The sequence below is a fragment of the Solanum pennellii genome, chromosome 5 (genome assembly GCF_001406875.1).
Source record: "Solanum pennellii chromosome 5, SPENNV200".
In the NCBI taxonomy this organism is placed as follows: domain Eukaryota; kingdom Viridiplantae; phylum Streptophyta; class Magnoliopsida; order Solanales; family Solanaceae; genus Solanum; species Solanum pennellii.
Genome location: NC_028641.1, coordinates 10,214,314 through 10,220,178, shown reverse-complemented (window position 1 = coordinate 10,220,178; position 5,865 = coordinate 10,214,314).

The window sequence follows — 5,865 nt, the reverse complement described above, 5'->3', positions numbered from 1 at the left end:
AATTGAATGCAGTGATGATGAATTAGAGGCACAAGAATTTCTAACAAGTTTGCCAACACCGGAGGATATCACCATCAATATGATGCGACAATTAGAATTAAATTTTAAAGGAGAAAACAGATATTTTTAGATTACATTCGAGAACTAATTGAAACAGAACCCTTCGTAGAAGGTGGCTGCATAAAATTAGTTACTCATCTAATATCTGTAACAAATATTAATTTTACGTATGGGATCTTATTGAACCAGAACCCTTCCTAGAAGGTGGCTGCTTAGATTTGTTACTCCACTAATATTTGTTAATTGTAAGTTGTAACTTGTAAGTTCTATTGAATAAATTTGAAGGTTTTAACTTTTGTTCAAGTTTTTTTTATACAATTATTGTTTTGCATTTTAATTTTAATATATACAATTAAATATATACTAAAGTACTAAACTAATTTTAAAATACTTAATTTAAAGTTTACAATTTACATTACTTTAAAATATTTAAATTACAAATTTAAACTTCTCAAATTTGAAATTACAACTTTAAAGTTGAAACTTGAAATTTGAAACATGAATCTTAAAATTTGAAAATTGAAACTTTAAATTTTAAAATTTATTTTGATATTTGAAAATCAAAAATTAAATTTAAAATTTATTATCTAAAGACGTATAATTTCAATAAAAATATATAACTATTTTGTAAAAAAAATGCCCCGTCCCATGCCGTCCCGTCCCCCCAAATCCCATCCCATCCCGTATATATAGTGGGACGGGATGGGACCTATTTTTGTCCCCCAAATCCCGGTCCCCCCAATCCCGGTGCCGTGTCAAATCCCCTCTCCCCTTCCCCCGTCCCGTCCCATCCCCCTTCGTCCCGTCCCCCAGTCCCCGTCCCCGTCCCCTTGCCTGCCCTACTTGGAAGTGGGAACATATCGCTAAGGACTTTGTCGTGGGTCTACCTACCACTATCACAATGGGTGATTTTTGTTGTCTTGAACCAAGGAGGCTTAGATTTCTTTAGGAGTTTCTTCCGATCGAGTAATTGATGATTCGATAGTTCCATTTTTCCACTTATGCAGGCTGATTGGGATCCTAAAGGTCAAACTATTACTAGAAAAGTGAGCTTCTGTTGTCCTAGAAATTAGTACAGAGAAAATATATTGGTGACCATGCCTCGGAGTTTTTACTACTATTTGTTTTTAGTTTTTGGTTTTATTCAGACAACACAAAGATTGGACAATCTAAAATTACAACTTCCAAAGTTATTGCCTGACATTTATAACTTTTGATTGATTAGTAACCTCTAACAAGAATTGATAGAATGTAGAGTGACTAAAAAATTTCTAGACAATGATAGAAAGGAAATGGAGAAGTAATTTAAATTAGATATAAAGGCATTGATATAAAATGACTCATCAATTTTCCATGACACACCGATACATCTGTCAGTGGTTACTATCATTCTTCGATTAACGTATTATTTTTTGTTGCTAATAGTCTTATTTCATTTATTAGTAGCATGACTTCTTTACTATTGGGATGAAAAAATGTCAAAACAGAATGAGAAATATAACAGGTATGTCCTTATTTATTGCATAGCAGAAATAATGGAGAACATTCCATTAATTACAAAAATAATGTTTGGATCTGATTATGTACCTAGTGAGGTTCCAACCCTAATTGACATTGGTGTGGTAAGGCCTAAGGGTCAAGGGATGGAAACGACCTGTCAAAAACCAAAGACAATAATATGGACTCAATACAATGTCGACTAGTGTCTAACTTTGATATAAAATGTCTAACCAGATCACCGTGACGAATAAATACAAATGTGGACTAGTGACTAACTTTGCTTTGGACATCTCATTGTTTGTGTTGCTACTGATATTTTTTTTGTGTTGCATGGCTTCTTCATCGTTGTATCTATTTTTCATGTTTGGTTTTAACATTCTTTACTTAAGCGGAGGGTCTGCTTGAAACAACCATTCTACCTTCAAAAGATAGGATAAAGGGTGTGAATGCACAACCTTTATAGACCACACTTTTGGGATTATACTGTGTATGCTTTTGTTTGAAATCCATAGAAGCTACTTCTTGGTAATATTCCTACATTGATGGAATATTTATTGTGGTCGTTATTTTATTTGAAAGAATCTTGCATGTGCTTCTTTTACAATATTAAATGGGTTATTGTTATGTTGTGCAGTTGATCATGGATAAAGGCTGGATGGATGAACTAAATTTCTCTAAAAGATATATTGAGGGTATACAATATTTCATGCAATTTGTTCGATATCACTTTGATAGAAATTCTAAAGTTTGATACCCATGTCAAGAATGTTTGAATTTTTTTTCAAACACAAGAAAGAGTGTATGACCACCTATTGATCCAAGGAATTATGGGAAGTTACGTGCATTGTATATACCACGGGGAACAATCACAAACGAGAGATACCAATGAATCGATTTATAGTGAAGATGAAAATGATAAACATGACAACGATGATGGAATTCTTACTATGTTAGAAGAGCCCAGTGGTAGATCATTTATTGTTTTTTCGGAGGACAAAACGAGTAATAATGTTTGTGGTAATATGAGTGAGAAAGAAGCTGAGAAGTTTGACACATTGCTGGAAGAAGAAGGACGTGAATTATACCCAGGATGTAAGAAATTCTCAAAGATTTCGTTTGTGGTGAAGTTGTTACACTTGAAAGTGTACCATCAATGGAGTAATAAATCAACGGATATGTTGTGGAGTTGCTAAAAGAGGAATTGCCCACCAATAAGACACTTCCTAAGTTATATTATGATGCTAAAAACATGTTGCAAGGTTTAGGATTAGGATATATTTCGATCCATGCTTGCAAAACGGATTGTGTATTGGACTAGGCTGAACATAAAGATAGACAGAGTGTACACATTGTGGTACTTCTAGGTGGAAAAATGATTATGGAAGGAATAAGAAGATTCCCCGTGAAGTCTTGAAGTATTTTCTTTAAAACCGAGACTTTGAATATTGATTATGTCTAGAGAAACTGGTGTGGACATGAGGTGGCATACATAAAAACATCTTGATGAGGAAAATGTGTTGAGGCATCCTGCTGATTCTGAAGAATGGAAAGAGTTTGAAAAAAATCATCAGTGCTTTTCACAAGAACCTTGTAATATTAGAATTGGTCTTAGAATTGATGGTTTTAACCCATTTGGTAACATGAGCACATCGTATAGCATGTGGCCTGTCATTCTCGTTCCTTGTAATCTTCCTCCTTGGAAGTGTTTTATGGACCCACTTATGATAAATTCATTGCTTATTCCTGTTCCTCTAGCACCAAGAAAGGATATTGATGTTTATTTGTGTCCTTTGATTGATGCGCTTTAAGAGTGATGGTGTAGAAACTTTTGATGCATCAACTGGAAAGTTCTTCAAGATGCATGCTGCTATTTTATGGACCATAAATGACTTTCTAGCTTATGGTAAGTTCTTAAATTACTTACTTTTCTAAATGTCTAGCAATATATACTATTTATGTATTAGACTATTAATATAAAATAGTAAGAGCACCCAAGGGTACAACTATTTTAATCAGTTCATCTGTCTCGCTGCCTTTTCTTTTAAATACTCTGTGATACCACTCCTTCCACAATTGATGGACACTGCCTGTGGCTTCCATTTGAAAAATATCATTTGTTGGACATCTCCCTCTCCGTCCGGTCATCCATGTTAGATCTAATAACGGCTAGCATCTAAGACTCTTGCTACCGATAGAACTCTTCTCACTTATAGGACTCTTTTGATTTAGCTTATCAACCTTTCTATCGTAAGACATGTAATATACGTAAGTTTATCTATGTTGTTATTTGATTCTTAGCCTTGTATGTGATACGGTGGGTATTTAACATGCCAATTCAGTAATCAATACAACAATTCAATCTAAGTCCAGTTCGTCTCATTCACTTTATGGTATTTAGAGCTTTATTGCTTTAATAAGCTTGTTCCTTTTTTTCCCTCCGAGCCCACAAGCCTCCAGCCTAGAATGGCCCCAAATACAAGTGTCGTCAATGCCGACAACATCTCTGGTTCAAAATTTTTTGTCCAGTTCAATCCGGTTATTTAACTCCCCAAAAAATTTGCTAGTAGACATAACGTTTCACCGTGGAAGGCTCAAGTGTCTATGCTTATGCGTGGACACAACCTCTTTGGTCATCTTGATGGATTGATACCAATCCCTTTAAAAACTCTCTCTCAAAACAACCTCAAAGTATCCAATAATGCCTATGTTTCCTTGTTTCAACAAGATTAGCTTATACAGAATGCTGTCTTGGCAATTCTGGATGCGACTATTGTAGTATAGTCACTTCTGCTCCAAATGCCAAAGTTGTTTGGGATGCATTGCATACTGCTTATGCAAATGAATCTCAAAGTCGTATCCTTAGTCTTAGAGACCTTCTAGCCCTTCTGTTATTTGCAGTTTTGATGATTTAACAAACTTAGGGACCTTGTAAAGGTACCAGGTTTCTTACTTGAATGTTGAAGATGAAACAAACACAGGGACCTTGTAGAGGTACCAGGCTCTCATTGTGACGAGCCAGTTGACTGCCAACTGGAGACGGTACAAAAAGTAGGTGCACACTTCCCGATGGCGTCAGAAAGTGAGACTTCTCCAACCAATGGCAAAGAGTTTAAGGAAAGTGACTTGTCCACATAAAAGGCACTTTCCTTAACATCATTCGTGGTTTTTGCAACTTGACAAAGAATTTTTCAAGAACACTTGCAAAAGCTACTAGCAAACAAAAGGCAGAATTATTCCAAGAACAGCAGTAATCTCTGGAGCATTTAGTGTAGTTGTTTAAGAATATATTCTCTTGTTCTTACATTGTAAACTATTCTTGAAACAATAAGGGAATCAGTGGGTAGTGTTGAAATTCTAAGTTGTCTAGGTGGGATAGCTTAGTGGGTAGATTCATTTCTACTTAGGCTTGTTAAGCAATAGAGATTATTGCTTGAACGTGAGATTAAAAACTTCTTCTCACATTTGTTGTAATCGTGTTTCACTTTTGCTTGTGAAGATTAGTGAAAACGATTGAAAATACTGTGAGAAAGGTCGTGGTTTTACTCCCTTAAGCAAGGAGGTTTCCACGTAAAATCGCTGTGTTATTTAAACTGCATTTACTTTCTGTTCATACTTGTTAGTGTGTCAAGGGACCTTGTCCATTGACTGATAAGTGAAGGCCTATATTCTATCAAGTGGTATCAGAGCGGGCACTATCTATTTGGTTAACACCAAGGAAGTGATATTCGCTCTAGAATGGCTGCTCCACTTAATCTCGAAGAAGGTCAGTCATCAATAAGACCTCCCCGTTTCAATGGACACTTCTACAGTTGGTGCAAAGTTAGAATGCACGATTACCTCATGGCTGAAGACAGCGAGTTATGGGATATTGTACGTGATGGACCATTTATTCCGATCATGGAAGAAAAGGATTGAGAGAAAACTAGTCGTGTTCCAAAGCCTAGACAGAAATACGACGAAGCTGATAGAAAAAAGATTGAAAAGGGCTACAAAGCTAAAACTCTTCTTGTCTGTGGGATAGGACCTGATCGGTTCAACAGGGTGTCAGCTTGTGAGTCTGCTAAGGAAATTTGGGACTGTTTGAAGACTGCTCATGAAGGAACTGAACAAGTCAAAGAATAAAAGATTGACATGCTTACCTCACGGTATGAGAATTTCAAAATGAAGGAAGGAGAAACAATTCATGACATGTTCACAAAATTGTCTTCCATTACAAATGAGCTGCGAAGTCTTGGTGAACCTATAAGCATGAGAAAACAAGTCAGATAAGTACTTCGAATTCTTCAAAAATCATGGGAAAGCAAG